General features: G+C 37.3%; 1 pseudogene; it reads left to right on the top strand.

Annotated features, from left to right (window-relative positions):
* The first annotated feature begins 258 nt into the window (after positions 1-258).
* On the top strand, positions 259-13,567 carry LOC121309509 (annotated as a pseudogene).
* Positions 13,568-19,463: the final 5,896 nt, after the last annotated feature.

The following is a 19,463-nucleotide window of genomic DNA, read 5'->3' as shown; positions in this document are numbered from 1 at the left end:
CCGTCAAGGGAGTGGTGAGAGCATAGAAGTTCTGGATGAATTTACGATAATACTCTGCCAATCCCAAGAAGGAGCACACCTGGGTTTTAGTCGTAGGAATCGGACAGTCAGCCAAGGTTTTCACCTTTGCAATCAGCTGTCTGATCTGGGCACCACATGCTCAATACCCCAAATACTCTTTCTAATTTCATAATTCTTTGAATTAGCAGTGAGCCCAGCCTCCTACAAGGATTGCAGTACTGCCGCTGCCTTACAAGGATGGCTAGGCCAATCCTCACTGTGGAAGACCACATCATCAATGTAAGCAGCGGCATACTGCTAATGGGGCCTCAAGACGTGATCCATCATCTGCTGGAAAGTGGCTGGCGCTCTATGAAACCCAATGGGCATGGTAATTGGTATAAACCAAAATTGGTATAAACCAAAATGCTGTCCTCTCCCGTGACTCTGCCAGTACTCCTTTGTTAAATGCATTTTAACCATCAAGATCATAGACAAATAGGAGATGTGATACCTTTTATTGTACTAACTAAACAGAAATTAACCACAAGCTTTCAAGACCTCAAAGGTTGTCTTCTTCACAAGATTAAAACAGACTTTTACAATTAACTAGACCCTGATGCTCATGTTATATAGCCTTCCAAGTGGTATAATATAATAAAATAATGTAATCAAAACAATATAAATAACTTTAAATGACAGAATTGTGCATTATGCCTAAGCAGAAGGAAAAAGCTATTTGGCTAGTTTTAAAACAAGAGTATAATTAACAAATGGTTGCTTATGGGCCTAAGGACATCACAACATGAAACATTGTTAAGCCAAGATATGTAATACTTTATTACCATACATTGACTCCTTGACAAGTGTTCAGTATTATGTCATATAGTACATTCTTCTACAGCATTCTTTGGAGACTTGGAGAAATATAAAAAAAATAATAAAAAACAGAATTGCATTTGGCATTTTTTTAAAAACACATTTAAACATTATATCTATTATGTATAAAAGTGCAACCTTTACTGTTGTATATGCATTATGGTAAGTTTGCTGTTACAAAGGTTTAAAGAGTAAAAAAAAGAAAATATGACACATACACTACCATTTATGAAAAAATGCTCTTGCCATTCTAAATAGTGTTACTATGCAGCTATACAGTTGGTGATTAACACTTCAGATGAACATTTAAAACCAAAGAAGAGGCCTCTTAAAACTTCCAGAAAGTGTGTTGCTGTTACAGTTCAAAACGTTCTCACAAACAAAACAGAACTTGAAAAAACTGGAAGACAAAAATCACCGCCTCCACTAGTTCAATGAAAGCTGCCTAAAAATGTGAAATTCTATAAACCTGGGATGGGAATGCTGATGTGATTGCACATGTGATTGCCTAATGACTCTAAGAAAGCTTTGTTAAATGTTAAGTAGATTTGTAGTTTCAGTGTAAACATTCACATTCAGGCACTACAAGGACCATGAACTTATTAACCCTATTCCACTGAAGAAAGTTTTCCCCAAAAATGTCCTTGATTATTTAAATTAACAGTTCAGATCTTGTTCCATGTGAATGCATAAAGAAAGGTCTGCAAAATAAAGCTAGTTACATAGTTGCTAACAAGGTATTGTTTAATAACTTTCAGGGAGAATTCTGCCAAATATATAATTTAATATGTAAAAAATAAAAATAAAAAAACCCTGCAACTTACCATCACCTATTAAAGTCCTCTGACATTGTCATGCATACTTGAATTAAGGTTGAAAAATTATTTACATCTTCAATGCAGCAAAAACACACACAACTTACATACTAAATATTTATTAGGGTTTTTTTTTTTCTGCAAAATATTCTTTCTTTTCTCTGAATCTACTACTCAGGAAGATTTACATGCAGGGAGGAAAGTTAGTGACATTGAAATAGTTTATGTAGAAAATGGCTGAAGGAACAATAGCATGATGACAAGGTTGTACCTTGTTAAAGAATACTCAACAATACTGTTTATTGATCCCATCCCCATGATAAGATCTAGCCTCCTTCCAGTTGTGCAGAATGGTTAGAGAGAGGATTTAGGATCAACATCTATCTGAGCCTTTTGTCCTGTCACTTCTCCACAAGAGGGTAAAGTGATCTTAATGGGGTCCATTACATTCCAGTGTAATGGGGTGTGTGTGTGTATATATATATATATATATATATATATATATATATATATATATATATATATATATATATATATATATATATATATATATGTGGAAGCCCTGCACGCGGAAATAATGTGTTTTTGTTGCAGGCAGCCATCTTGGCTCAGCTGTGGAGGAACACAACTGAGCAACTGGGTATTAGAAAAGTGTGGAATGTGGCCAGGTGGTGATTGAATTATTGATTATCAATTAAACCCTGGCCATATCCTATATAAAGAATAATGAAATGTTTGTTGGGGTGAGCAGATGAGCATTTGAGAGATAGTTCAGCTTGAATTCAGAGAGAGAGAGAGAGAGAAAAGCGAGAAAGCAGCAAGTTGGCTCTCTGGTTAAACACCACGATAGCCGAAGTTTGGGGGGGGGGGTTAATTTGAAGTATTTAAAAGTGTTTTGTTTAAAACCTTTTGCTTAGTTCCTGTATTTGTTTTGGTTTTGAGAAATAAAAGTATGCAAGAAATGCTGAACTACAGCTCTGAGTCTGGGTTTACGATTTGTACCGCTGACCAGCCTAGGCCACATGTCATTTTACCACTGTACATATATGTTTTTGTGCTGTTTACAGATACAGGAAGCCTTAAATTTAAGGTCAGTGTGCTTTTTAACTGAATGAGAAGTTTCAGGGTGTTTGTTATAATGAAAATTAACTGGAGTGTGATAATAACCAATGTGATGTTATATATATATATATATATATATATATATATATATATATATATATATATATATATATATATATATAAAAATTGACAGTCACACAGAAAGTAATTTCATAATTTTTTTTTTCATTGGCGAGGCTTATCTTACCAACATTTCGGTAATGTTCCTGTGACCAAAAGTAATGTTTCAGTAACAAATGTCTTGATTTATGTTGATTGATGGTGCTGTGTAGGGGTCTTGGCCTCTGTTAACAGGTTTTTTTTTAATGGAAAGCGTACATTTGAAAATATTTGTTCTTCAAAACAAATGTACAGTATAGTTTGCAGTTTAACAGTTAAAATAGAAAGTTACTAAATGTATGTGACCTGTTGACTGTCAAGTGTTAAATTCTGAAACTGCAGCAGATTATACAGTATTGAACTTTTCCCAGGCAAATGCTGTTACATACACATATGTTAATGATTTAATCTTTAGAATTTTATGGGTAATCATATTAACTGAAAAATCACCACAAAGACCGTGTCATGTCAAGTATTTAGGTTTCTAATAACAATCAATAAGGTTATATAGTCCAATGTTACACCTTCTCAGAGTAGTTCTACTTGCTCAGCTGATGTTCTGTGTTGAACTTCAGACTCAGCAGGGGTTCAGGTTTAAAGTGGAGCACCATCTGCTCTGTAATGCTTCTGTGTTCACAACAGGCCACACATAGAAGATTCATTCTTTGCTTGGGATCACAGAACCACTGCAGGGTCACACTACTGTGCTGGCCCAGGGCCGTCACATATTTAGGTCTGTAACCCTGTTCACATTTGCAGTTTAATGAAAACGATAGCCTGAACTCAGAATGGAAGAGCAACTGGGATATACAAATCCTTGTAGTAGATGTTTCTTATTAATATATTTTTTTGTAATGCAGGACAGTAACAATGTTATGGTGTATACATTATTCTCTCAAGAACACAGCGGTATTTAGAATAAAAGAAACACCAACTTGCTAGTTGTTCACAGGTATAATTTTTTTTTTTTTTCATAATGGATACTTCACTCAGATTGCAACTGACTAACAGGTTATATATGACTGACATTCACAAGACAAGCTTATGGCTGACCATCTAATACTACTGCTCCCTCCTAAGGAAACACATGGCATTAAATAATAATGAATTAATTATTCAATGACAGGTTACACCTGGAATTATTTTAGACAAAAATAAACTCTATTATTTAACATTATATTATTTAAACAGTCCTATATTTTACATCACACATGTTTCTTTTCATTTATACATATTAGTTTAACCTGCATGAATCTTATTGTTATCATTGTCATTATTATTCTCTGGTCCCTAACCATTACCAGTAAAGATTGAACATCAGCATTACTTTTGGAAGAGTACCAAACATATAGCTGTAACAAAACCCTTGTTCCACACGTAGCTACGGCAACCTCTTTAAGGGAAGCGCCCTAATCTAAATTAGCAATACACCATCATATATCAAATACACTTTGCTCAGCAACATGCACAACACATAATAAACTACTGCTCTATCAACAGTAGAATAACATTAACAATAACAGGCATTGAAATATTACAGTGAAAATACAATTTTTTACACTTTCAAATTCTAAGTAAGATACAAGCTTACTTGGTAATGTGATACGAAAAGGCGGCGTAAGTCTGCTTTGCATTCATACATATGTAAAAGCTGACTCTGGTCCCGTATTGCAGGCTCTGGGCCAGACTGAAATGGCGGCCTAAATCTAGGCCGGCCCTGGGCCGCCTTAAATCGCAAGTGTGAACGGGGTCTAGTCTAACAACAGTGTATTGTATAGCAAAATCCGATAACCAGAAGCACTAAATGATTTTTTTTTTTCAAAAATGTTTCCTGCACAATATGTGAATACTGCAAAGACCAAAGGAAAGCTTTAAACTTTAATGACAAAAAAAGCTGTAAACTGCAGTTGTCATGCGTAAATAACTCACACCAGCATTTCTTTTGACAATGTGAAAGGTCAGTAAAAGTGCTAATAGCAAGAATATCCAACTCTTCCTTTGCTGTTCTGCCTGAACACCACAATCCCAGCTGATGCAGAGTGCCCTTGAGTACATCTTCATTCTTTCTACTCTCTGTCCCTTGAAGCTGAGAATGCTAAATCTGTAGCCAGTTATGCAGGCTGTAATAGACATGGCTCACACCCTGTTCATTCAAGGCTGGATCTGAAACCTGGTCCCTGAGTTGAGATACAGTTCTGATAAAGGGTCATGTACAGTATCTGCTGCTCCACAGTCCTGAGGAGCTCAGCTCTTCAATATCAATAATGTGATCCATGTATTTCAACTTAGTATCCTCTGCTGGGGATGCCTACAGTACTGTATCATTAGCAGTGGGGCTATGTGACAGTTCTGCCGAGTGCACCTCTCAATTATCTTTCTCTTCCAGTTTACACTATCCTCTCTAAGGTGCATGCTGATTGGAATGTTCATCCATCTGCTGGGGTCCTCTGTTCATGTTTTGGAAAGAGAGTATTTTAAGGGGGAATTCCCTCCTTATCCTAAACCAAGTATGCTGATGTTAACTAATTAATCATTAGTACAATTTGGTTAACCCCTTAACTCTTCACCAGTTATATTTTTTTCTTCCTTCAAAGTCTAAAAGTTCATTGATTTATTGTACACAGACATTTTGTTTTTATTAACATCTAAAGTGACTATGATTGTCAAAGTGATTCACCTGTGCACAGTTTCATGAGGCTAATCGCTTGTTATCTTCTGTCAGTTCAAGCTGCTTTCTTATGTATGGGGCGGGGTTTCCAATGTAAACAAAGCAAAGCTTTAGTGTGCATTAGTATGAACAGCTCTGGATAAAAATCATTTCACAATGCCACCACCAAGCATATTGAATAAAAGCACATTTATTGTATCTAAACCTTTTTTCCTTTTTAAGAGAGTAACTAGTTGATTGGGTACTTCCATACAGAAGCAAGTAGTTTTGCACTGACAGGAGAGAATGGCCCCAGTTGAACTGAGTGCATTGATTCCCTTGAACAATCAACAGTCCCTTTACAAGTTAAATAAAAAACGTCAAGGTTATTTTAATGGAAATAAATACATTTTAAAGGAGGTAGAAAATCCTATATTTTTGCATTACTCAAGGAAGATGTACCTAGCACATTCAGTGGCAGTCAAATGGTTAAACTGAACTTTGTTAGAAATATCTACATCACTGAAGAACCCCTTTTTAACAGTACACCAGTGGAAATGATGTGTATTGTAGTACAATAAGGATTTATATAGATCCCATGTAGACTCTGTAAAATATTTCACATTGTACTCAAGCATTTGACTCACAGATACAATTTCATAAAGGCATGTGTCACTGAGTTAACTGAACTCCTTCACAATATTTTGTTAAATATGAATGGATGCATGGATTCAAGCATCTATAATATTACTTAAATTCGGACTCTTATATTTGGTCACTTTAATTTATACCATACTTTCTGTTTAATACCGTTTACTGATTGTGGTGTTTGCATAGGCGATGCAAGGAATGACCCCATCACATTTAACACATATTTAATGGGCCACCCAGATAGACCTGTCTGGCTTTGTTAAATATATAGAGAATACCATATAGTGATGGAGTGCTTTATTGCTCTCCAGCAGCTGATCTTGTGGGCAAACCAATTATCATTGAGGTACATATATAGTATTAAGCATTTCCCTTCCAAATGCATGCCTTGCTTATCTGTTTCCTTTTAAAACTGTACAGCTATGGCCAAAAGCATCACCCTAGAATTTTAGGTTTGAGACATAATTAAAAAAAAAAAAAAAAAAAAACTACTATATAAACACAATTTTTGATCTTTTATTTAACCTAATGTAATGCAAGTAACTACAAAAATAATATCACAAAAGTCTACTGGAGGCCATAATAGTAGTACAGTATTTCATGTTAGATTTTGAAATGTCACATTTTTCAATTGTTGTCAGTTTTTCCTTAAGTGCATTGAAAGCTACAAAGCAGTATGTAATTCAATATGTTAATGTAACATTATTCAACAGATTTCATTCAACTTTATGAAGCAAAATGAATTCATTCTACATTCTGGCCATGGCTGTACATGTGAGATAAACATAGTGAATAGAATGGCAAGTAAGATTTATTGATTAACTATACCTAGGCTCCATAGCCTTTTTGTGTAACCATGGTGCATAAAGGGTTATACTACCATCTAGGGAGAGACCAAGGAAGTACGTTTCACATGTTTACTCTGTGTACAAAATGTATGTATTGTATTACAACTGTGTTTGATTGATGGAAAAGAAAAGAAAAAAAAATCTACACAATTGCAACAGGCACGAATACAATAAATGGTATTAGGGTCTCTTTAATGCTCTTCATATAGCAGCAGATACATTAAATACTGGCATCCTGTAGCTCTCATGAAAACCCTGCTGGTGTCACTGTCGTTACACTGCAGTAAAAATACACTCAATCTTTTAGGGATGTGGCAAGTATTAAGATCTGCCACTTTGGATTTTTTCAAACAAAATAAAGTTTTTGTGTTTATTAAATCTAAACATACATTACACAGAATCTCTAAGCAAACTGTGGAAAGCACATTCTATCATTCTAATCAGAGATTATACTTTTTTTCTTGATTCCCGGTCAGATTACTGCCTATAACAAACGTACATTTGAGACTGCAAGACACAACCTTGTCCTTAACGAAATGTTTGCACAGGGTAAGAGAAAACAACTGTGACAAAATAGCTGATAACATCTGAATAGTGGCTCACATTGGTATCTGTGTGCCTGCTGTTCGCTGTAAAATGGGTTAGATATAAAAATCCATTATTGAGTGCTCATATGGGTAGTTTTCCCTATTAGCTTCTAAACTTCATGCACACCCTCACGTCAACATTTGTATTGCTATAGTTTTTTTTTTAATAATGTTTGTGAAAGTCACATTGACTCCCATTGTATTATCCACTTTCAATGTGTGAAAAAATGGGGGTGGGGGTGGACCCCCTTACTACAACAGTGTGCTGCCTTCCGGGAGCCTCGGTCAAGCACATCACTGAGAACGTGGACAGGCTCCTAGAACGAACAGGAGACGACCCGGTAGTAGTCGTCCACATCGGTACAAACAACATTGGAAGAGACAGACCAAAATCCCTGCAAAACAAATTCAGAGAGCTAGGAAGGAAATTAAAAGAGAAAACCAAAACTGTGGTATTTTCTGGTATACTACCCGCACCTTGCAAAGGACCATATGGACAGCTGGAAATAATTAATCAAAACGAATGGCTGAAGACGTGGTGCACACGGGAAGGCTTCACCTATCTTGATCATTGGACCACATTCTACAACGAGGACTATCTGTATAGACGGGATGGACTGCATTTAAATAACAAGGGAACTAGTCTACTCGGAGAAAAGATCCTCGAGCAGGTTCGGAAGCATTTAAACTAGAAAGGAAGGGGGGAGAAATCAACAAAAAAACAGAAGGGAGACCGCATCAAAACAAGAACAACAACTCAGGTAAGACAACCATTAAATGTATTTATCTAAATGCTAGAAGTATCAGAAACAAAATTCTAGAACTTGAAGCTACTGCACTAACAGGTAACTATGATGTGATAGGTGTTACAGAAACTTGGTTGTCTGAGAGTGATGGGGACGAATATAATATTTGTGGGTATACACTGTATAGGAAAGACAGGCAGGACAGAAGAGGAGGAGGGGTAGCGCTATACATAAGAAACAGTCTTGAAGCCCAGGTGTTAAACCTGGACAAAGAAAATAAAACCGAATCAATATGGGTCAGAATAACTGACAAAAATTCAAAGGGCATAATAATAGGAGCATGCTATAGACCGCCAGATTCAGACGGTGAGCACAATAATCTGTTATACAATGACATTAGAAATGCGTGTAGCAAAGGAGAAGCCATACTAATGGGGGATTTCAACTTCCCCCAAATAAAATGGGAAAACCCGGTGGGTAGCGCGAAGGATGAAATAGAAATGGTGGAAATGACAAATGACTGCTTCCTAACACAATTTGTGAAGGCACCCACTAGAGGGGAGGCATGCCTTGATTTAGTCTTTTCAAATAACGAAGATAGAATAACTAAAACAGAGGTCAGAGAACCACTGGCAAACTCAGACCACAACATGGTCTCATTTGAAGTGTTTTTTAAATCCCCAAAAGTAAAGACTAAAGCTAAGGTTTACAATTTTAGAAAAGCAAACTATGAAGGTATGAAACAGAGACTAACAGAAGTAGATTGGAGTAAAATAGAGAAAACACCCACAGAAGAAGGATGGTTGTTCTTCAAAAATGTAGTACTAGAGGCGCAAAACAATTATATCCCTAAAGTAGACAAATCTAAATGTAAAACTAAATTGCCAAAATGGTTTAATAGATCAATTAAAAAAAATATTCAGCGAAAAAAGGCACTTTACAGAGCATTAAAAAAGGACCAAAAAGAAAGTACGCAGAAAGAGTACACAGAACTGCAAACGCAAGTCAAAAAGGAAGTTAGAAAGGCCAAGAGAGAAATAGAAATAAACATTGCTAAGGGAGCTAAAACCAATTCCAAAATGTTTTTCCAATATTACAACAGCAAGAGAACATTCAAAGAGGAGATTAAATGTTTAAGAGATACAAATGGCAAAATCGTAGAGGAAGAAAAAAAAATAGCAAATATGTTAAATGATTACTTTTCACAAGTTTTTACAAAGGAAGATACTGACAACATGCCCCACATGTCATCCAGTTCCTATCCAGTTTTAAATAACTTTAGCATAACTGAGGCAGAAGTGTTAAAGGGACTAGGAGCTCTTAAAATAAACAAATCCCCTGGGCCGGATGAGATCCTCCCAGTAGTACTCAAAGAAATGAAAGAAGTAATTTACAAACCGCTAACCAAGATCATGCAGCAGTCTCTTGACACAGGGGTGGTACCGACAGACTGGAAAATTGCAAACGTAATACCGATCCACAAAAAGGGAAACAAAACTGAACCAGGTAACTACAGACCAGTAAGCCTGACTTCTATTATATGCAAACTTATGGAAACTATAATAAGATCCAAAATGGAAAATTACCTATATGGTAACAGGGTCCTGGGAGACAGTCAACATGGTTTTAGGAAAGGGAGATCGTGTCTAACTAACTTGCTTGATTTTTTTGAGGATGCAACATCGATAATGGATAATTGCAAAGCATATGACATGGTTTATTTAGATTTCCAGAAAGCTTTTGACAAAGTCCCGCACAAAAGATTAATTCTCAAACTGAACGCAGTTGGGATTCAAGGAAACACATGTACATGGATTAGGGAGTGGTTAACATGTAGAAAACAAAAAGTACTGATTAGAGGAAAAACCTCAGAATGGAGTGTGGTAACCAGCGGTGTACCACAGGGATCAGTATTAGGTCCTCTGCTATTCCTAATCTACATTAATGATTTAGATTCTGGTATAGTAAGCAAACTTGTTAAATTTGCAGACGACACAAAAGTAGGAGGAGTGGCAAACACTGTTGCAGCAGCAAAGGTCATTCAAAATGATCTAGACAAGATTCAGAACTGGGCAGACACATGGCAAATGACATTTAATAGAGAAAAGTGTAAGGTACTGCACGCAGGAAATAAAAATGTACATTATAAATATCATATGGGAGATACTGAAATTGGAGAAGGAATCTATGAAAAAGACCTAGGAGTTTTTGTTGATTCAGAAATGTCTTCATCAAGACAATATGGGGAAGCTATAAAAAAAGGCTCGGATACATTGTGAAAAGTGTTGAATTTAAATCAAGGGAAGTAATGTTAAAACTGTACAATGCACTAGTAAGACCTCATCTTGAATATTGTGTTCAGTTCTGGTCACCTCGCTATAAAAAAGATATTGCTGCTCTAGAAAGAGTGCAAAGAAGAGCGACCAGAATTATTCCGGGCTTAAAAGGCATGTCATATGCAGACAGGCTAAAAGAATTGAATCTGTTCAGTCTTGAACAAAGAAGACTACGTGGCGACCTAATTCAAGCATTCAAAATTCTAAAAGGTATTGACAGTGTCGACCCAAGGGACTTTTTCAGCCTGAAAAAAGAAACAAGGACCAGGGGTCACAAATGGAGTTTAGAAAAAGGGGCATTCAGAACAGAAAATAGGAGACACTTTTTTACACAGAGAATTGTGAGGGTCTGGAATCAACTCCCCAGTAATGTTGTTGAAGCTGACACCCTGGGATCCTTCAAGAAGCTGCTTGATGAGATTTTGGGATCAATAAGCTACTAACAACCAAACGAGCAAGATGGGCCGAATGGCCTCCTCTCGTTTGTGAACTTTCTTATGTTCTTATGTTCTTAAGAAGGAAGCCATTTCTAAAAAAATGTCTATGTAAAATCCCGCTTGGAATTTGCAAAAAGGTATGTGGGAGACTGAAAAGATATGGAAAAAGATTCTGTGGTCCGATGAAGCAAAAACTATCTGGCCAAAATGCAAAGCATTATGTCTGGCGCAAACCCAACACATCACCCAAGTAATACCATCCCTACTGTGAAGCATGATGGTGGCAGTATCATGCTATGGGGATGCTTTTCATCAGTAGAGACTCGGAAGCTTGTCAGGGTAGAGGGCAAAATGGATGGAGCTAAATACAAGCAAATCCTTGAGGAAAACCTGCTTCAATCTGCAAAAGACTGAAGACTGGGACGGAGATTCACCTTTTAGCAGGACAATGACTCCAAGCACACAGCCAAAACAACACTGGAGTGGCTTAAAAACAAGAAAGTGAATGTCCTAGAGTGGCCCAGTCAAAGCCCAGACTTGAATCCGATTGAGAATATGTGGCAAGACTTGAAGATTGCTGTCCACCAACGATAACCATCCAACCTGATAGAGTTGACAAGAATAGTAATAAGGCAAATATTGCACGATCCAGATGTGCAAACATTTAGAGACTTACCCCAAAACACTCACAGCTGTAATTGCTGCCAAAGGCTGTTCTACCAATTATTGACTCTGAGGGGTGATACTTATCTAACCAAGACATTTCTTTTTTTTAGCTGTTGTTTCACAATAAAAATTCTCTTGCCTCTTCAAAGTGTTGAGTAGGTTGTGTAAATAAAAGGGGGAAAAAAAAATCCCATTTAAGTGCAACAAGATTTCAGGTTGTAACACAACAAAGGGTGAAAATGTCCAAGGGGGGTGAATACATACTAACAATGAAATATATATATGCCAACATGCAGGGTGATACCTGAGGGTAATGGTTCTATGTCAACCATTCCCTGCCGTATGTCACCCGTTGAGATCCTGGAATAGCTTACATTTCTAGGCTAAACACTGACAAGCACACTTCTGATCTTTTATTGCAGATGATCAGCATGCAAGCAGAGGCACTGGCTTTGGAGCTGTTATGCTGCTAAATTCTATTATGTTGACCGTACCTGTAAATCAATTTAACTACATTTCATAGACTACCTGAATATGGAAGTGTATTACAGCCTCACATATCAGTTATGATTCTGGTCTGTTAATTAGAATAGGTATTAAATACTTGTCTAGACATCAGCTAATTAAACTTTAACTTTCTCATCTGATAGAGCAGAATATTTTATAAAGAACATCAATATTGAAGAGATGTTGACAAGTCAGATGCTCGGAGATTTTCTTGGAGCTGTGAAAAATGTATGGCACCCAGATCGGCTAAATGCCATTAATATCACTTTAGCATTGAACAGAGGAGGCAGAATCCCTCTTCCTATAAATGACCTAAAGGAAGGGTAAGTTTAAACTTGACAGATAGTCTAATGTGCTCTTTATGTACAGTGGTGCCTATAAATTTTGACCCACTGTTGTTTCAGATGGTCGACCAATCATTGCAACTACCTAATTACACATTTATTGAATGACAACAGTTTTGAAAGAACTGACCAGAGTCGCTCGACTATCCTTTTACAAATAGCACTCTGTAGAATAACAGTACTTTTATTATTTTATTTTTGGAGTGTACTTGACCTGACCTGAAAATTGTTATGGGTATTCTTTAAGCATTAACTTTATATAATCATAAGTAATTCATATTCTTTCAACTTATCTGGAGACTGGCACCAACCGTAGAGCCTGTTTAATTGACCCAACTGAGAAATTCTGAAAATTCACCAGTCCATCAAACTTAACCATGAGTAGTTACTGCAAAACATCAGTTAATTAAAAAATGTATATTGTATTTATTTTTAAATAGATGGATATTACAAAACTAGTCTCAGTTGGTAAAGAAAGGCCTGACCCAGGAAGTGGAGTGTTACACGATATTGGAGAATACAAAGGATGTGTACATGCTGTTTGTTATAGCTTGTACAGTAAATCTAGGATGATGCTCTATCCTATTAAATATTAAACGCACTGCCCATATTACACTGTGTGCTTGATTTAGACGAACACATGTTCTGTCTAGCCATTGTTCCTACACATTTTTTAATGGTTCAGAACAGGGCAGCATTTTAATATCCCCCTCTCTCCTACCCTCTTAAAAAATAGCAAGTAACATATACGTCCATATTTGTTTTTATGTACTCATCCTTCTTCTTTACATGATTGCATCCGGACCCATCTTTTTATTATAATTATTAATCTTACCATTTGTGAGTGTCCCCCCTCCCCAGGCAGTCTGGAAGCAAATATTGACCGTTCTGTTCTGTGGTAGATATACATGAGCATTTACCTCAGCTGGGTCTTCCATTGGATAATATTTGGATGTTTTCAGTATTAATACTAGTATTTAATTCATTAATTTTGTTTTGTTTTTAGACAAATAAGAAACATGCAAACACCAAAGTAAGTGTCTTCTTTCAGTGGTTTTAGTTGTTATTATTTATTTTGTTTCAGAGAGCTATGATACACTATGTTTGTTGGCATCAGTCTTGATGTTAAACTTCAGAATGAACACACAGTATACACTATTATAACTCACAGAAATAAACACAAAACCCATTCAAAACCTGTACTTATACATAATTGTTTTGCAGCATCCAGTTGGTTCATCACAGTTCTATCCAGAAATCTACCAAGAAGCTATGAAACATGTCCAAGAACCGCGAGAAATTATGGCCTTTTTCAATATTGCCTGTGTTTCACCCAGTCAGCTGTGAAATTGTGCCTCCCTTACACCCAGACAGCGATGAGACTACTAGTATGCCACTGTAGTGTATTTATTCTCCTCTATCCGGAGACTCAGAATTCCGGTTGATTATCAGCTCCAGATATTTTAATCGATGTCTAGAAAGGAAGAGTCGGTGAAGTCTGTTAACGTACACAAGGGTTAATGTAAATTTGACACAGTGTTCTATAGGGTAAGGTGTGTCTCTGGGTGGAATGTCACAAAAGTTTGTGATAAGGCCTTTTGTTCATTACATGTGGTTCCAGCTATGCTGGAGCCTACCAGGACCAGTTTGTCCTGGGCGGTTCTTTCCTGGGGACAGGGTGTAAATCCTTTGATCTGATGGGGTGTCGACTGTGGTGTAAATTCTCTCTTGTCTCAGGCAATTCTCCCTTATTACATTGTTATCAGAGGTGGTGGCCCGAGGATGGGGAATGTTGTTGTTCACAAGCCTGAGGGCAAATGCAGCTGATGCAATCACTGTCTATTACAATCTGAAAGGCATTTCTGTTCAATTAAATGCATAGAAATACAAGGTACACACGTAACACAGTGTGAAAATTTACTTCCTTAAAAACGTTTACTGTGGTATAAAGACTGCTAGATTCTCAACATTATTTACTCCAAATCATCATTAGCATTTTTATTTCTAAAATTACAGTTTAAAAATGAATTAAAAACAATCTTTCAGACCTAAATAACAATTTAAGATTTACTGATTTACAAGAACCAGAATTAGGCGTGTTATTATTAACGTCCGGTTTGGTTACTTTATCGGGTATGGTTTTCTTTTCTGAAAACAAAATACATTATTTGAAATAAACTACAGTACTAACATCTTACAAAAATGCCTCATGCAAAACCTAACAGCACGTTAATTTGACCTGTGACCGAAGCTAGCTGCTACCTTGTAGCTTTTTGGTTTCCAGATGATACATATGCAAGAAAAATGTGCACTTTCTTCTGCTACTATGTCAATGCCTTATATCTCAGAATCCATTTGAGGTGGTGACTTCATATAGGTAGGGTTATATAAACCCTAAATGCCAAATGTGCTAGTGACCTCTGACCTTTCATGCTGCCATATTGAGGTCATGTGATTTCTCTACTTTAAGCTATTGTCTTATGGTTTGGTACACAGCTGTATTTTTTATTTTCTTAGTTAAGCTCTATTACCAGTGTTGTCCAGTAGAAAATAACCATTTAACTGTCACATCATTTTTAACCTATGGACATTTATTACTTACTTGGACTGAACCTCAGAAGGTAGCTTTAGATATTAACTTTAGTGGAGTTTAGGGGGCATGAGCCAGGGCTTTGCCCCTTCCTAAGTTCACCTGCCTATCACCCTATTTAAACCCAGTCACAATCAGCTCGTTTTTTGCATTTTGCTTTTTCTCTCCTCCTCCCCACTTCTTTCATTTGCCGCGTGCCTTTGTGTTGGTCCCCTTCGGGGAGGATAGCGAGTCACACTTCTCTGACCTGGAGTTCCAGTAACTCTGCAGGTTCATCGTGTGGGCACAGGGGACCACCGACCACACTATTCTTGCGCAGCTCATGCGTTAAATCTTGCCTAAAGAAAGGCGGCTCTATCTTACTTCCTGTTTTACCCTCCTGGGACATGGCCCTCTTACTCTTAGTGCTCGAGTCCCATAACTAACAATTATTTGAGTTCTTTCAGATTCTATTTTCTTCCTTACGCCAAGGCTTCATATGAGCCGTTCCATCCTCCGATGGTCGAACCTGGTCGCTAACTGGGACCCAGTCACAAGGCCGACCCTATAACAACTCAGAAGTCAGGGGACTCTTGTCTTTTCAGTGGCCCGGAGGCCATTAGAGCTAGCCTGGACTTCATAGGGAAGGCTCTCTCGGTTGGAGTCCAACCCGTCCTTTTCTCTCCCCCTTGTCGAAGCCATTAGTATGACGAAAAAGTTGATGAATGTGAAACATATCAGCAGAATGTATAGAAAAGTATAGAATAAGAAATGGCGATTACATTCTTATCACCATTTAATGAGTCGTTCTCCAGATATATGGAAGGATGAATGGATAGACACTCTATCCCTCAATAACTCAATTCTCAACTAGCTATTAACGGTAATACCAGGTCTCACGGCAGTTGAATAAGCTGTTTATTATGGACAATGGGAACAGTACTCAGGAGGCGGATTGGTCTGACTATGCTCTTACTTGTAACCGTACATTTTAAGCCCTAATATACCTTGTATATTTTAAAAGTAATATAACAGTAATACTCCTTCCTGCAACTAAGTTTAATTTTAATAGAAAACTTTGATTGTTTCTCTCTGAAAATATTACTTTTCCTGCAAAATTGGTCCCTTTTGGTCAACTGATGATGATCCTGTGGTTAGTACAGTACACAAGTTAATACCAATTGCAATGAACTAAGCAACTCAAGCTAGTCCCCAGCTGCATATTAAAATTTGTCTCAATTGCAACAAACCCAAAGTAACTGCTGTTGCCCTCTAGAGGATATTAAAACACGTTACTAAGTTAGTCTAGCAATTTCTGTAGACTAAAGACTTAAAGTACTGGAACAAATATGAAAAATACCTAAATGTATTGACAGCTTTCCAGTGTCTCTACTTTCAACCTCTTTCACAGGGAAAACAGCATTAAATCTGCTTACAAGGGTATTCCATGCAGTTGTATGCAATTTCAATAGCATCTTTCATACACGCTATGAAAAAGTTTTTGCTCCATTGTATACTTTTGCACACAACTACTGGTCACGATTGCATTCGTATGGATGTACTGACAAGGGCACTGGAACTAGGGGTGTGGCAGCACCCCCCTGGCTTTGCATGGCTTCCATTATATAAAGGGGTTACAGTTTTATTCAATGGCTTACAGCACCCCCACTTTAAAAATGATTCCAGTGCCACTGTGTACTGAGAAATGAATCTCTTATAGGCTATACCTGAAATATGTAATTAGCATTTCTGATAAGTCTTACACATTTGGTCCTATAAACGAATGCATTTGTTTTGTGTGTGAATTAAATAATGACTAATACAAGTTTTGTTTACCCTGTAATGAAGCTTCATCATTTTGGTCATGTTATAGGAAAATCAGATTATACATGTGAACGTGTTTATTATTGTGTGTAAATACACTTCCTTACATAATTCTCTTAAGTTAAAAAAATGTAAATTAAATAAAAATAAGGATGTTGTGTTTCTTAAAAAAAAAAAAAAAAAGCTTCAATCTTGTAATAAAAAATAACAAATATAATCGCTGGAACCAATCACAGATTTTGAGACCCCTTCCCCCTCCCTCTTTAGTTCTTTGGTAGCATACTACGGTGAAGAGCTTAATCCTGAGCTCCATACTAAAGCTGGAGATAACCTAGTCCTCAAATTGTGCCAGTGCCTCAGAGATTCATGCATTTAAATCCACTTATCTACACATCAAACTCCACACTGTTAAGGGGAAAAAAGTTTTTATTGAGAAAAAAATTATATATTAAATACAAAACTGAAAGCTCATAATTGGATAAGTCTCTGCTCCCCTGAATTAATACACGGTGGCAGCACATTTGGTAGCAATTACAGTTGTGAGTCTGTTGGGTAGGTCTCTACCAACTTTGTACACCTAGATTTGGCAATATTTGACCATTCTTCTTTACAAAACTGTTCAAGCTCTGTCAAGTTCCTTGGGGAGAGTTGATGGACAGCAATCTTCAAGTCATGCCACAAATTTTCAATTGAATTTAGGTCGGGGCTCTGACTGGGCCACTCAAGGACATTTACCTTTTTGTTCATTAGCCTCTCCAGTGTAGCTTTGGCTGTGTGCTTTGGATCGTTGTCATGCTGAAAGTTGAACTTCCGTCCCAGCTTCTGCTTTCTTGCAGAAGGCAGCTGGTTTTCCTCAAGGACTTCTCTGTACTTTGCTCCATTCATGTTCCCTTCTATTCTGACAAGTGCCCCAGTCCCTGCCAATGAGAAACATCCCCATGACATGATGCTGCCACCACTATGCTTCACAGTAGGGGTGGTGTTCTTTGGGTGATGCACTGTGTTGGGTTTGTGCCAAACATTTAACGCTTTGAATTTTGGCCAAAAAGTTCAATTTTAGTTTTGTCAGACCACAAAACTCTTTGCCACATGGCTACATAATCTCAAGTGTTTTTATGCATACTTCAAACAGGATTCAAGGTGGGCTTTCTTGAGTAATGGCTTCCTTCTTGCCACCCTGCCATACAGGCCAGATTTGTGGAGTGCTTGGGATATTCTTGTCACATGCACTTTGACCAGTCTTGGCCATAAAAGCCTGCAGAAAACCATAAAACTCTTGCAAAATTGCCATTGGCCTCTTCGTAGCCTCTCTGATCAGTCTCCTTCTTGCTCGGTCATCCAGTTTGGAGGGACAGCCAGATCTAGGGAGGGTCTTAGTGATGTCATACACCTTCCACTTCTTAATAAATCGTCTTGACCGTGCTCCAAGGCCCCTTTTTTATACCCATCCCCTGATCTGTGCCTTTCAACAACTTTGTCCCAGAGTTCTCTTGAAAGCACCTTAGTGCTCATGGTTGGGTCTTTGCTTTGAAATGCACTACCCAGCAGCGGGAACCTACAGGGACTGCTGAATATATCCTGAAATCATGTGAATCACTACAATTTAACACAGGTGGAGGCCACTTGGTGTGTGATTTTGAAGGCGATTGGTTACACCTGAGCTAATTTAGAATTGCAATTACAAGGGGGGTGGAAACTTATCCAACCAAGCTATTTCAGTTTTTATTTTTTAATTAATTTTCTACAAATTTCTAGATAGTTTTTTCACTTGGAAGTTGGGCTGTATGATGTGTAGATAAATGGCAAAAAAAACAAAAAACAAAAAGGTGAACATTTTGAAAGGCGGTGTAGACTTTCTATAGGCACTGTATTTAAATCAACATTCAAGTAGAAATGTAATGTACAGTATTGTATGAGCCAGAAGGTCTGTCTCACTACAAAATAACTTACTTCTGCGCATCAAATATACTATATGTATAATACTGTTTTACAAAAGGTAAGTATACAGAATTTCCTGGCACCTGCATATAAAAAAACACTTATCCAAAACCCAAATCCCAAATTTCATGGCAGCTAGCCTCATGGCTCCCAAGATAAGAGCCATTGTGGCAATGGAATCTGCAAAACGGTTTAGATTTGTTGTTGTCTACGCATCCTGACTACCAACAATTTAGATGTTGATGCATTTAGTGAGAGGTTGTCCCCATAATTATTCTTCAATGTCAAGACAATTATTAGGGTCAAGGGATGACCTACAGCAGCACACACAGAATTTAATTCTAAACTTTTTCAAATCCAGTTACTGTGTGCACTGATTGGAGTGGTAACTACTATTAACAAAATAGGCCCATAATTTGGGTATAAAAAAACTAAATAGTGTGTTTTG

This window comes from Polyodon spathula, chromosome 3 (assembly GCF_017654505.1).
Source record: "Polyodon spathula isolate WHYD16114869_AA chromosome 3, ASM1765450v1, whole genome shotgun sequence".
Lineage (NCBI taxonomy): Eukaryota > Metazoa > Chordata > Actinopteri > Acipenseriformes > Polyodontidae > Polyodon > Polyodon spathula.
The sequence above is the reverse complement of the archived record's forward strand: the minus strand, read 5'-3'. Positions and strand labels throughout refer to the sequence as shown.